This window comes from Mustela erminea, chromosome 8, assembly GCF_009829155.1.
Source record: "Mustela erminea isolate mMusErm1 chromosome 8, mMusErm1.Pri, whole genome shotgun sequence".
NCBI lineage: Eukaryota > Metazoa > Chordata > Mammalia > Carnivora > Mustelidae > Mustela > Mustela erminea.
Window position 1 is genome coordinate 69,989,944 of NC_045621.1, and position 15,273 is coordinate 70,005,216.

Consider the following 15,273-nt stretch of genomic DNA (forward strand, 5'->3'; position numbering starts at 1 on the left):
GAAACCAGGAAGTCACTGATCTGTGTATCAAAGTACAGTTACCTGAGAAAATTTCTTATATGTATGATGTTCTCCTGCAGAAAACAGTCATATAAAGATAATGAAAATCATAAAATGTGACGATTTGTATTCCAACATAAGTATCTGTCAGAACAGATAATACAAATAATGAAATCCACTGCTAAGATGGTCATTTTTGCTACTGTTCTTTGTATGTATCAAACAGGTAGATGATTTTTAATATAACTTATTCTTTCAAACTTAAGATGGTATTGAACACAAGACTTACATTGAACACAGGGCATATATTCCATTTAGAAAAACCAAACCAGGTAAATTATGACAAACCACTGATTATAAGAGAAATCCCAATTCCAAAGATGTTAAAATGGAAAAAAAAAAAAAAAGCACATTATTCAGATCAATGAGAAAAGGTATGTCAGAATACTAACACTGGCTGGGTAAGGCTGTCATGGATAACCTGGTGTTGGTTCCTTCCAAGTAGGTATGTGCTTGTGACTCTGGTCACTGCCAAGTGAGCTTGAGTACAAAATGTGTTGATTTTGGAAAAGAAGGCCATAATCTCTTCTGTGTCTTTTATGGAAAAGCATCAGGAATGCGGACACAGTTGCTTCCGGATTGTTACTGATGCTCAGTGCCTGTAACGGAAAGCATTTCCTAGAGTTTCTAAAGCAGAGCCCAAGATCAACATTCAGATAGTCTGTGATGTCTTTTTTGTTGGTCTGTGTTCCCCGGAATGAATAAAACTGGATAAAGTAGGAAGCCTTGCTTTGCTTTGAGCAGAATGAGTGAGACAGCACTGACTTGTATTTCAAAAAGTTACATAATCATGAAATAGCTATAGAAGCATGGCGTTAGTTTCAGGAGAGTTTCTGGGATACCCACTGGCTTAGATGTTGCAAGACGTTGGACACTCCAGTATCACTTGACTTGGTGAGGTCAACAGAAATAGACTAGAAGCACAGAGGAAGTAAGTCTGTCTTGTACCTGCCAGTTATCTCATGATAAAGGATCTTAAAGTCACATCGGGGAGAGCAAAAACAGAGTAGATGATGTGAAATACCTTAAAACTGGGCTCGTGGCAAACAGCACTGAGTACTGGGAGGTTATGACAGAACCAAATCCCTTCCCCACCTTCAAAACAGCAGTAGTGAGTGCGGCGTCTGGGAATTCTTGGGATGTCTCTTCATATGACAAGTATGACAAAATATGACAAAGGAAGGGTTTGAATGGTCCGAGCAGGCTGGCGCTCTGACTGAAGGATCCCATGCGAGATCAGAAAGTAATCTCTAGGAAATTGTAATGTATACGTTTCCCTCTTGGATGGTGTTTTATAAAGGCATCCTGAGCCGTGTGGGGCTGCTGCTGTTTTCTCTTTGTTAACACCCCTCGGAAGGGGGCGTTATACAAAGTTGTACAGCTTTCCAGGAAACAGTTCTAGAAAGGAGACTGAAGCACCGGAAGCTTACTAAATGTCTACTTGTTTAACGGGATTTAACTGGATTCCCTTTTGAATCATTATCTCTAGAATGCATATTTCTTAAATTTTGTTTTGTGACCACTATGGCTTATGACAGTGGACTCTGTCTGTAAAAATGGAACATTGTAGCCTTTTTGTCTTTTTCATTCCCCTAGATGTCATCAAAACAGAGACTTCATTCAGTAGTCATTTTTATTCATTCATGAACATTTTGAAAGTAATGACACACAAAGATAAAAAGGATCCTGGCTCAAGGAATTCACCGTAGGTTTCTCCCATTAAATACAGTGTGAAAATGCTCAAGAGAAAGTCCCCACAGAGTACACGGAAGGCTTGGAGGGGAGGGGATGGGCACTCTGCAGGCTTAAGATGCACCCCAAGAGGTGGGTCAGCTGGGTGACCTGTAGGGCACGACTGGGGTATGTGTGTTGGAGGGGGTGCATTAGGAAAATTCCTTGACTGTTCTAAGGAAATCAAAGGTATATGGCTTGAGCCAAACAATGGGAAGTTTAGAGAATCATAAGGACGTTCAGCATGGGCAGAGGTGGGGATGATCACATGGCAAGAATCAAGAGAGACAGCGTGTCTCTTTTCCATGCCTACAGATTAACTTTGCCCAGTGAACAAAGCAGGGTCACTGAGGATTTTCCAGGTGAGTGACACAGGCAGGAAAGGCTGGCAGAAGACAAATTAGGTAGGAGGCTATGTCTGGCAGGAGTCCAGGTAACAGATGGTGTGGGCTGAACTCGGGCAGCGGTGGCGGAGGAAGGGGTAAAGGAGTTATGTAGGAGGCAGAATGAGCAGGCCTTGGTAACCAACAGAATCAGAGGCACAGGAGAGGGGAAGAGGGCATCAACAGGGGGAACGGAAGGGGAACAGGTTTGGAAGGGAGGAGGGTGGGCAATGGTAGACTGAAGAAAACTACTGGGAAAGAGGAGAAACTCCTGCAGTAGAGTTCCTGAAGGTGGCAAGTGGAGATAAGATCCAGGACAGAAGGATTAGCTTTGAATAAGAGAATTCTTTCCCCCATTCCCTGAGTTGGGAAAAAGGAAGGAGGGGGGAGAGGATGGCTGTGCCGCAGTCACGGGGCCTGGAGTCTGGAAGGTTAAGGGAGTTCCCTGTCCAGAGTCTCTGCATTAGATGGAAGTTCAGTTAGCTGAAATGGGGGATGCGGACTGGAAGTGGCCAGAAATTCGGAGAAGGGCTGCTGGACTTGAAAGCAAGTTTCTTTCCTGGATGACACTAACATCATACAATAAATGTCAAGCACATTAAAGAAAAAGTAACAAATACTTTGTTAAAGTGCCTTATTTAAATGTTTTATTTTAAATGCAGTTTTATATAATCGGTGATGTTTATATCACATATTTTGACAATTCAGAGAAAGGTATCTTTAAAACTCAATTGCCCAAATCATACAACTTTGAGCAGGACAGCTGGAAGACTGCTCCTTCCAGCATGATGGAAACGGAGTGCTGTTCCTGCACACGAGGCCCTAGGGCCCGCACACATGCATCTCCTTCTGTTTAACAGAGATGGTTGTTTTCTGATTACCTGTCCTAAAAATGACTAAATCAGAATATAATGGGCATTCAAAATATAATAATTAAAAGGTCAAAAGTTGTGCCTTGGGGATTTTTTTCTGCTTAGGAGGACACTAAGAAAGAACTGGGGTAGAATGTGGGAGAAAGGAGGCATGGAGTTGTTCTCAAGGGGTCCAGGGACTCGGCCCGAAGCCTCGCATTGTACCAGAAGGCAACTTTTGTCTGGAATGCACTGGAACACAGGAGATGCCTTCTTAGGGATCAGCTGCTGGTCAGCACTCGGGGTTCAGAATTATTGACATCTTTACAACAGAAACAGCTAGCGGACAATCATTAGTAACCTTTTCCATAGGATTTTGATTCTAAATGGTTCCAGGTTTTTTATGTTTTCAAAAGTTTGTGTTTTAGTTTTCCTTTTTCTTCTTCTGCTCCAGGGCTGTCATGTCAGCTCTTTCTCCTTCTTCCTTACCCCCTTGTCCCTTTTCCCGTTCACTGATTCTTAGATGCAGATGAGGTCATCTCAGAGAACTTTGCTAACACTGGATGTAAATCAAGAACCGAGGTCATCTATATTCCTGTTGAAGGCCTTTTACAAGAAAAACACAAACTTCTGGTTTCTTGTCTGTGTTTCTTGTAGTCAAGGCTGATGAACAGTAGGGACCATGGTCTTAAGATGCATAAGGTGTTAAGTGGTGTCTTATTTTATTCTATGACTTCTGCTGATCGTTAATTAGTGTTTCTTACAATCTGTTTCGGCTGTTTACTCTGTGACCTTAATGACGTACGTTGGCTTTATAACATGGGAAACTGACCAGCACTATTTTCTTCCTTAGAGTTATTTGAACAAATCACTTATCAATTTACAAAAAAATAAAAAAATAAATAAAATCCCTTTGGGGAGGGTGTTTTGGTGAGATAATCCAAGAGCGCATTCAGCTTCAGTGTATAACATTATCAGGGAGGACAAGGATGGTCCTGAGAAAAGCAACCTTGTAAATTGCCACAGGTTTTTTTCTAGGCCACCTCCAAACCTCTGGTACGTCTTGACAAATGGAAGTGACAAAGTACACAGCATGAATTATACCTTCCTGAACAAAGGGCATTGCAACTAGTTTGAAGGTCCTTTTCTATAACTAGAAAGAAGACAACTTTATTACCATGACATTTGAGACTGCTTTTTAGCTGTGAACAACTCCCTTCATGTTAACATCACTGACATCACTGAGAACCAGGGACGAAAGACTGAGTTAATTATCGGATCCCAAACGTCTATCCCAGAGAAGACGCTGGTTAGAACCAGTCTGAGAACACACGGAGGGAAGTGAGTGGGCCGCTGAGGGACCCCCATGGCACAGCCTGTGGGTCAGCTGTTTCCCAAGCACTGACCCAGGGAAACTGAAGCTCTTCTCCACTGGGCCTGCTGTGACCCTGCCCCAAACCCCGGCTTCTGGAAGAAAACCAGAACACCTTTTCTTCAGGTTTCTGACATTCCTATCTTCAGTTTGAATGTCAGTAATAAAAGGAGAGGACAAGAAATCTATGCAACGGGACGAGAAAAAATTTCAGCCTATCTTTATTATCCCTCCCAAGCCGTAACACTCCCTCTGGTAATAAGCATGAATGCCAATAGCCAAGGCACTGGCCTGCAAAGCCTGCTGCAAACGGAAACTATGTCAGAGGCGAGAAAAATATTTGGGGAGGGGTGCCTGGATGGCTCGGTCGGTTAAGCATTTGGCTCTTGATCTCAGCTCAGGTCTTGATCTCAGGGTTGTGAGTTCAAGCCCCATGTTGGGCTTCATACCCGGCAAGGGGCCTACTTACACACACACACACACACACACACACACACACACACTTTTGGGGAAATGAAATTTTGCTTTGGGGTAAGAGGACTGACATTTGGGAGGCTCTGGTGAGTCATCTCTGCAGCCTGGTACTGGGTGATGGAGGGAGAGAACAGATGATCGAAATCAAAACGGAAAGCAATGTAGGTAGATACGCAGCTGGGCAAGAAAGGCTTTTTCATCCTTTTCCCCCCATTTTTATCTTTTGGGCAACCAGAACATACTCTTTTATGTAATCAATTTTAGTCTCACCAAGATGGCTTAACTTTGATCCAAAATATTTGAAATTTAGAATTTTGGTCCTCAGATTTTGCCACCTCAGTTAAAGTATTTTGATTTATACTATTAAGTCATGAGCAGAGAATGTATAATGTTGGCTATGATCATTAGCAAGAAATATATAAAACTGTGTGGGGGTTCCCTGCGAAAAGCAGTAGGAAACAGGTACTCAAAATAGAGGAGTGTCTTTAGTATCAAGGCAATACCTTCTTGTCTTATTATTAGTTAAATCTAGTCAAAATGACTAGTGGTTTCAAAATTCTTGAAGAAAGATCTCTAACAAACAGTGAGGTTTGAGCACGGTTAAGCCCCCAGCACTGATCTCATGCTAGCTGCGCCTACTCTCTCCTTGTCCTGACGGAATGGCTGTGTAACGCAGCGCCCACAGCAGGGAAGGTGGAAGGAGTGCACCAAACACTTACGGAAACGGTGCCTGGAACTGGAAGGGCATACCCATTGGCTCCGTGCAGTGCCCCCAGCAGGCTGAATGGGGCACTGCATGGAGGCATGGGACCACGGTGAGGGGGCCCAGGTGCGAAAGCTTCTCCAGCTCGCTGCTACAGAGGATGACTGTGCAGGGGAAAGCTCGCAGGGGCTCTCTGAGGCAGACACTCAACCTCACAATAGTTAACAGGGTCAGAAGTACCATTCTGGAGAGGATGACAAATGACAGAAAACGAGTGACCTAAGGTTTCAAGAATTAGAAAACTGTCCAACATTGAGGGAGATGCCATAAAAATCTACAAGGCATACAGACCATTAATAAATGATGTCCCCCTGAATATGAAAAATAACAGTAGGAAAATACTGGGATAATAACTGTCACCCTGTAATACTGGTCTTAATTAGCAGGGCAATGATTAGGGCAATATAATAAGGCAGTCCTTCCACATACAAAATATTATAAAAATGGTTTTTTATGGATTGGGATCTAAAATGACACCTTAAGTGAACATGTCCAGACAAATAAGGGCTTCTTACCAGTTCCACTCATACAGTCTATTTCCCTCGATTTTATGCGGGCCTTCTTCAGAGTTTACATTTCTTTATGGCTTGCTTCATGATTCTCCTCTCCCTACCCCACCTCCCAAATGAACACTGTCTCAGTGAGGGAGAAATATCTCTAAAACTACAGCTGAGTTAACTGTGGTGGAGACCAAGTGAGCTTACTTAGAATCACACACAACCATCTTCATGCTCGAATACACACAGAGTTTATTTTCTTTTTTTAAAAGATTTTTATTCATTTGACAGATAACAAGAAGGCAGAGAGCCAGGCAGCAGGAGGGTGTGGGGTGGAGCAGGCTCCCCTCTGAGCAGAGAGCTCTATGTGGGGCTCCATCCCAAGACCCTGAGATCATGACCTGAGCTGAAGGCAGGGGCCCAACCCACTGAGCGACCCAGGCGCACCACACAGTTTCTTGTGTCTGTATTCTGTTCTCAGCTGCCAGAGTGGCTCCTGATACAAAGCCATCATTCTGAAACCTAGGAATCAGGCAGTAGTTTCAAAGTTTGTCCAAGTTTTCCAGGGATTCCATTTATTTACTTACTTTTATTAAGTTACAAGGTATAGACTGGGTAATAAATAACATAAAAATAGGAAAAAATAAAAACAACCAATAATTTAAAAATACTGTTTCAAAATATGATTGTTTAAAGTATTAGAAAACCCATGATTTTAATGTTTAGACTTTTTTATGCTTCAGAAGCAAATTTCCGCCCACCTCCACCCCAGCCACAGGAGTTTTAATGAGAACTTTACCTCTAAACTGAATCATGGTTAAAGTTTAACACTGTCAAATACATAACCTAAAACACTTCATTTTGAAAGTTTAGTTTTATTACTTGGATCAAGAAGTTTGCATTTAAGTATCAGCAGTAAAAAAATCAACATAGTCAATACTTCAAAATGTCGGTCTCCTAAAGTTGTATTATGAAGCTATGATAGAAAAGTGAATGACTCATCCTTGGTTGTGCAATAAAAACCACAGTACAATCCATAATCTCTACACATACATTACAGACAAGGAAACTGAATACTACAAGACAAAGAGCCCCCAAACCAACCCACATTATCTTACGATCCACAATTCCCTGAAGCCAATATTGTACTAGTATATATTTCCACATAAACAGGTTTCAATTTCTTTGGTTTAGTTGTAATAATGTCATCCGAAGTTTACTGTTAACAGACATTAAGAATGGAAGTATTTCTCTAATATGCCAGGAAAAAGGTTAGACTACAGTGCATAAGAAATTATTAAACTATGTAGTTAAAACCCTTTTTAAAGCTCTAGTGGAAGAGATTCAGGTTTTCTCTACTTTCCTCTACTTCACTGATTGCTGCTCTTACCTTTAATATGTCCTTCCATGACCTGGTTTAATTATGTCTTTTTCAAGTTTTAGGTGGAAGCTTAACTCACTGATTTAAGACTTTCTTTCTTTCCTAAAATAAGCATTTAGTGGTAAAGATTTCACCATAGCTGTATTAAACAAATTTTGATATGTCATATTTTTAAAATTCAGTTCAAAGTATTTTCTAATGTCTCTTCTTCTTTAACCATGAGTTATTTAGCAGTAAGTTGTTTAATTTCTAAACATGTGGAAAATTTTTCAGGTATGTGTTATTTTGAACAGTATACACCTTCTGTTGCTGAGTAGAATACTTCCATAAATATCGATTAGGCCAAACTGGTTGACACTATAGTTCAAATCTTCCATCTCATTATTAGTGTTCTAGTTGTCTGCTCGGTCACTGAGAAACAACTGTGGAAGTCTCCATCTACAATTGTAGATCTGTCTCTTTCACTTTTTAGTTGTTGCTTTATGTATTTTGAACCTCTGTTATTAGGTGAATATAAATTTTTTTTAATTTTTTAAAAAAGATTATTTATTTATTTATTTGACAGAGAGAGATGACAAGCAGGCAGAGAGGCAGGCAGAGAGAGGGGAGGAAGCAGGCTCCCTGCTGAGCAGAGAGTCCGATGCGGGGCTCGATCCCAGGACCCCGAGATCATGATCTGAGCCGAAGGCAGCGGCTTAACCCACTGAGCCACCCAGGCGCCCCAGGTGAATATAAATTTTAAATTATGTTCTCTTGATGAATTTTACCTTCTCTCCTCTCACGAATATTCCTTATTCTGAAAATCACTCTATTTTTCTCTCTCTGAATTATTGTCTCCATGGTAGCTTTTTCTTTTGACTTCTCTGGGTCTTTATATTTAAAGTGGGTTTCTGGGGCACCTGGGCGGTTCAGTGGGTTAAACGCCTTTGGCTCCGGTCATGGTCCCAGGGTCCTGGGATCGAGCCCCACATCGGGCTCTCTGCTCAGAGGGGAGCCTGCTTCCTCCTCTCTCTCTGCCTGCCTCTCAGCCTACTTGTGATCTCTGTCAAATAAATAAATAAAATCTTAAAAAAAATAAATAAAGTGGGTTTCTATGGATAGCACATTAGATCTTGCTTTTTTTTTTTAATCCAATTTGACAACTTTTGCCTTTTAGTGGAGTATTTGGGCCATTTCCCTTTAAAGTAACTATCAATATGATTGGGTTTAAAATCTGCCACGTTGGCTTTGTTTTCTATATAACTTTGTTTGCTCTCTTGTTCCTTTTTCTCTCTTCTTCCATACTTTTGAATAAATTGCATATTTTTTATGAGTCCCTTTTGTCTCTATTAGCTTGTAACTATTTTATACCACTTTATGTAAAGTGTAAGACTCTTATGACACTGTGCTTCCTTCACCCTGTACATTATACTATTGCTGTCATATACTTGTATAAACTATGTAATATCACTTTTTGCTTTAGTCAGTTATCTTTAATATCACTAAAATGAAAGAAAAAAACCATCTTTTACACTTATCCATACATTTGCCATTTCTGGGATTCTTTATTCTTTTGTACAGATCTAAATTTCCATCTGGTATTTTCCTTTTGTCTGAAGAACCTCCTTTAACATTCTTGTAGTATAGGTCTCCTGGGGATGCATTTTCCCCGGTTTTCTTTGTTTAAAAAAATATTTTATGTCTTCATTTTTGAAAGGCTTTTTTTTAGTTGTCATTGAGTACTTTGAAGATGTCACTCTGTTGTCTTCCATAGTTTCTGAGGAGAACTCTGTCATCAGTATTTTTCATCTCTATGTAAAATGTATTTTCTTCCCCTTCTCCCCCTCTGCCTTTTAAAAAACTTTCTAAAATATGTAATTGATTCAGTGACAAAGAAAAATAATTTGTTTCTTCCTCTGACATATTTTCCTAACACTGGAATAAGCTTTATAGAGTTTTTAAAAAAGATTTTATTTATTGACAGAGAGTGTGTGGACAAGCAGGGGGAGCTGTAGGCAGAGGGAGTGGGAGAAGCAGGCTCCCTGCTGAGCAGAGAGCCTGATGATGCAGGGCTCCATCCCAGGATCTTGGGATCATGACCTGAGCCAAAGGCAGCCACTTTGACTGACTGAGCCACCCATGTGCCCCGAAACTTTATAGATATTAAAGAAGAAAACGGTAGTGTAAAAATCAATTCTCTTTTAAAAAAATGTACTTTGTAATTTATGACTATGAGTGTGCACATTTAAGATCCTACAAAGTCATAAAATTATAAACACTTTCTGAAGCTGGAATATGAAAATAAAATTGCAGAGAAGCTGAATGCATGTTTAGTTTCTAGATCTTAAATATGTCCTCTGCACATTCTGATGTCACAAGGGAGAGGAACAACTTCCTTCCAGGCTGAGGTAAAGTACCACTTAAGGAATATAATTTTTCTTTCCCATAACCTGGTTTTCTCCTCTCTGGCTGCTCTTACGATTTTTCTCTTCAGTACTGGTTTTTAGCAATTTCATTATGATATACCAAGGTGTTGTTTTCTTCATATTTTTGCCCCTATTTATAGTTCACTGTACTTATTAGATCTATGGGTTTTCATCAAAATTAAAAATTTTTTGATTAGATCTTCAAATAATTGTACTGTTCCCTGGCCCCTCACCATTGCTCCTTCTGACTCCAGTTACACTTTTTTTTTTTTTAAGATTTTATTTATTCATTTGACAGAGATCACAAGTAGGCATAGAGGCAGGCAGAGAGGGAGAGAGAGAGAGAGAGAGAGAGGGAAGCAGGCTCCCCGCTGAGCAGAGAGCCCGATGAGGGACTCGATCCCAGGACCCTGAGATCATGACCCAAGCCGAAGGCAGTGGCTCAACACACTGAGCCACCCGGGCGCCCCTCCAATTACACTTTTAAATTAGATTGCTTGATACTGTCCCCCACTGAACACTGATGCTATGTTAATTTTTACTTATTTTTTTAAATCTTTCTGTCCTTCATTTCAGATGTTTTCTATAGTTGTGTCCTCTGGTTCACAAATCTTTTCTTCTTTGATGCCTAATATGCCATTAATATTATCCAATGTACTTTTTCATTACTTTTTAAGATTTTATTTTTAATCTCTACACCCACCATGGGGCTCACAACCCTGAGATCAAGAGTCGCATGCTCCACTGACTGAGCCAGACAGGTGCCCCCATTTCAGATGTATCTTCAATCTCTAGAGATTCAACTTGGATTTTTTTTTAAAGATTTTATTTATTTATTAATTAGAGAGAGAGAAAGATCACAAGTAGGCAGAGCAGCAGGCAGAGAGAGAAGGGAAAGCAGGCTCCCTGCTGAGCAGAGAGCCGGATTCGGGGCTCGATCCCAGGACCCTGAGACCATGACCTGAGCCCAAGGCAGAGGCTTAACCCACTGAGCCATGCAGGCGCCCTTGACTTGGATTCTTTCAGATGGCTTCAATTTTTTTCCTAACTGCAACCTTCAGTCTATTGCTAATTTAGTCATGCTACTGAGATAATCCCCTGTGAGGACTTTTAAAACAATGCCTCATATATTATCACATTTTTCTACACCTTCTGGAGGGCAAAACTATTCTCAACCCTGAGTGAATTTCAGTAATTTTTCAGCTTAATGTTTTCCATCGCGGTGGTGGTGGTGGTGGTGTGTATATGTGTGTTTTAAGAGGCCCCTTTCGTGCATATGTAGATAGGTACTTGCTCTAAGAATCAAGGAGACCCCAATGCAGATCGACAGAATTCTACCCCCCTACCCCAGGAACACTGCTCTACAAATTTTAGCTGCTTTGCCTCCTCAAACTCCAATCTCTGTATCTTTAACTCACCTAGACCATTGGGTTCTCTTTAGATTCTCCCTCTATGTATTGTGGCCACAAAACTGCCCTTAAGCAGGAAATGAAATCAATCTGAAGACTCCTGTTATTGGGGCGCCTCAGTGGGTTAAGCCTTCGCCTTCGGCTCGGGTCATGGTCCCAGGGTCCTGGGATCGAGCCCCACATCGGGCTCTCTGCTGAGCAAGGAGCCTGCTTCCCCCTCTCTCTCTCTGCCTGCCTCTCTGCCTACTTGTAATCTCTGTTAAATAAATTAAAAAAAAAAAAAGAAGACTCCTGTTATTGCGTTCCTTTTTTCAGGTATCATAGTACTATACTACCTGTTCAATATCTGAGTGTGGTTTTATATGTTTTTTCCTGGTCTGTTGGTTGTTTTAAGATGGGAAGGTAAATATAGTTGTTCTGCCATGGCTGGAAGTAGGGGTTCAGATTATATTCTTATTTCTAAACTGATCTTTCATGTGAGCTTGAACCTGGAATTTCTGGGCTTCAGTTTCTACACATGCAAAATTAACTTCATCGGTGATTCTCAGTGTCCCTTCTAGAGGCTCAGCTTCTTCAGGATTCTTATATCATCACGCTCTATGAACATGTCTCTCGCAGCAAAGTGTCACATTGACACTATTGTGTTCAGTAGGTTGTATACTAGGATCTTAGATTTAGTGACATCATTTTGTCATTTAATGTTGTGGGCATTTATTTTTTTAGCTACACAGAATAAATGTCTTCTCTTTGGGCACCAGTTCTCAATCCATCCCCAGCTCCAAGAGAGAGTATATGACCTTGATCCAAGCCAATCAGTACATTCAATTCTCCTGCCTAGGGGCTGAGTTACTGGTTCAGAGATGGGCACATAAGATAATTGGGCAAATGCCTGCCAGGCCCAGACTTTTTTGTTCAGTCTCATTTTGAGCTGACTAGAATCAGAGAAGATTTAGAGCTGGAGCCTCTTCAGGCCATCTTGTCAACAGAGGAAGGCTAAAAATGAAGAAAGAGCTAGAAGACAGGGTTCTGGTGCCATTTTAAGTCCCTTGGGCAAAGGATACCAACCACCAGCAGACTTATCCTATGTGAGCCCATAAGCTACCTTTTTGCCTTAGCAAGCAAGAGTTGGGCTTTCTAACATTTGCAATGGAAAGTCTTCAACTGTTCCATCAAATGTTAATTATCAATCATGGGTTCCAAATAGTTTTTTAAAAAGACACCGAAGCAATGTCATTCAACTGTGGAGTAATGCACTATACTAGCAATGGTCAAAACAGAACCGCCTGCTTCCTAGAGACGGCCCTTCTCAGTATGAACAAGTGCACTGTGCACACGCATCAGGCAGAGCCAAGAGCAGTGAGCTGGCCGTGGCACATATAAGGCTAGAGCTCCAAACAAAGGGAGTTCTAGAAAAAAGAGTGAACATAACATTTTAGGCCTGATTTGAACAAATCCACTCACATAACTAGCCAAAACCTTGTCATTTCTAACACAACAGACTGGAGGCTATCCCCTAATATGACAAGCATCCTCAGACGTCCATGGCCTACAAATAAATATATTTTAAATTTTTATGTCTGCATAATACTTAAAAAAATGCACCCAGCTCTATTTTTGTTCCCCAAAGAATATACAAATATTTTTTAAACGAGCAGTTGATGATCCTTAGAAACGTAACATCACTGGGCTATTTCCCCTTTCCTTTCTAGCTTTCCTATTTTGTAACCAGATGAATGTTAAGATAATTTAAGAAGAGGGGTTAAGAAACCTGAAAAAAACAAAAACACTATTGGTATGGTGTTTATTAAAAAAATAATTTGTAGCGGTTTCTCAGATACCAGCAGTACTTGATAAAATATTTAAAAAAGAAAAATCCATTTTTTTGTGTTTTTTCTTCACTTAAAAATCTTTCCTAGACCTATATTCCACTTATGCATGTATTGCTTCTCTCTGTCCTGTGGGCTCTTTGATGAAGGCAATTATATTTTTGTGTTATGTATTATTACAAAAGAATAACGAAAGCTGCCTAATGATGACAGTAAGTATGTGGTGATACAGGGAACTTGGCAGCATAGACAGTAACCGGGTAAGGTGTCACGACATGTACATATTCTTCAGTCGTATGCTTTCACTACCTGATTAAAGCCATGGTAAACTTCCCTCCTAAGGAAGACTTTCCTCTGAGGAATGTTGACATAGTAGGTCACAAAGAAGATGAAGTAGGACAGTATAATTTGTGAATTAAACAATGTTTAAAAATTAGAAATCTAAATTATTACATAGGTATCCTATTAGATTACAAAGTAAGCAGAATACAATTAAGACTCAGTCCTTAGTTAGATCTGGAAGGTGAGAAGGGAGAGAGGGTAACAAGGGACTACAAAACTTGCCTTTACCATGCCGCTGTGTCCCAAACGTGCAAAAAACTCATCCTTGAAGGGTAGATGATTATGTGGACACAGAGTATTAAGAGAAAAGAACTGTGGTACAGGGGACTTCTTATTGTATGTTCTTCCTATGGGTTTAGATCCTTATCTTGTTAATGCAATGAGAGTCACATGCCAGGCTGCTTCTCTCCTTTGAGATAAATTTTGGAGATGCCAATTATTTTTAAACTGAAGAGTAACCGTCACGCAATGTTGTATTAGTTTGAGGTAAAAACACAGTGATTCGCTATTTGTGCATATTACAGCAGGATCACCACATTGTCTAGTTGCTATCTGCCCCTATACACTACTGTGGCAAGACTACTGGCGAGATTTCCTGTGTTGCACAGTTCATCCCCACGTCTTATGTATTTACAACTGGAAGACTGTACCTCTTAACTGCCTTTGCTTATTTTGTTCATCCTTGCCACTGCTCTACCCTACAGCAATCATCAGCTTGTTCTCTGTATTTGTGCGTTTGTTTCAGTTCCATTTGTTCATTTGTTTTAATATGATTTTTATTTATTTTTTGATGTCTGATCTTATTTGTTAACTCCAGAAGATCTCACTGTTGACTGGCCTCAGACAGGACAGCCTCAGAAAGGACAGCCTCTGTCTCTTGGCAATCTGTTCTTGGAGTTATTCTTTGGCCTCCTTCATTCTCTTGGCCAAAACCTGAGAATGTTCTGCAGCCTCTTCCTTATCTTTCTTAGTACGCTGTTTCCTCAGAGCAATATGCCAACATTTGTGTGGCAGAACACATGGAGTAACAAGACATGGGATTGTGGGTGCTCTGGCTCTAGGTTTCTTAGCTTCTTTGTTTATGGGCTTTCTCACAACATACTGGCGGGCATCACCTTCTTTAGAGGGACTGGAAAAGTCCCTCTAAAGAAGGTGATGCCTTCTTTAGGCTCTTCTGCACCTCTGGCGACATGGCACAGTAGAATCGGTGAGTTCAGGAATAGCCTTCTCCATTTTTTTTTTTTTTTTTTTAAACAATGACTGAGTTGAGAACACTGAGATTGGCATTCATAATGCAACGGCGAACAGAGTAGCCTTTTCTCCAGTCCACCTCCGTTTGTAGCAGGAATGGCCCTTCCTCAGCAGCAGGTGGACATGGCCATGGATCAAGACACCCTGCTTCATGGGGACTCCTTGTTTGTCATCGCCACCTCTGATTAGGATGGTGCGATCCTTCTACTGTTCACCCAGAGTGCCCGCGTCAATTTCTGTGGCCATATGCTTCTCATAAAAGGTATGGAGTTTGCGTTCATCATCTACTTCGATGAGTTTCTGGCAGCCAGTAACTGGGAAAGAAATGTTCAGCTTCATCCTAAAGCAGCCTGCTGCCTCTGAGGTGCCAGGGAAAAGAGCTGCTTTGATTTTAAATTCCACATATAATGAAATCCTATAGTATGTGTTTTCTCTGTCTGACTTAGCATAACACCCTGTAGGTTCACCCATGTTGTTGCCAATAGCAAGATTTCATTTTTTATGCTAATATTCTATTTTACACACACA

At 40.7% G+C, this 15,273-nt stretch overlaps 1 protein-coding gene and 1 pseudogene across 6 annotated transcripts in view; both read right to left on the reverse strand.

Annotated features, from left to right (window-relative positions):
* The window catches only part of CHN1 (chimerin 1), a 207,795-nt gene that overhangs the window by 25,158 nt on the left and 167,364 nt on the right, over positions 1-15,273 (reverse strand). The window lies entirely within an intron of this gene.
* Positions 11,598-15,173, reverse strand: LOC116597801 (annotated as a pseudogene).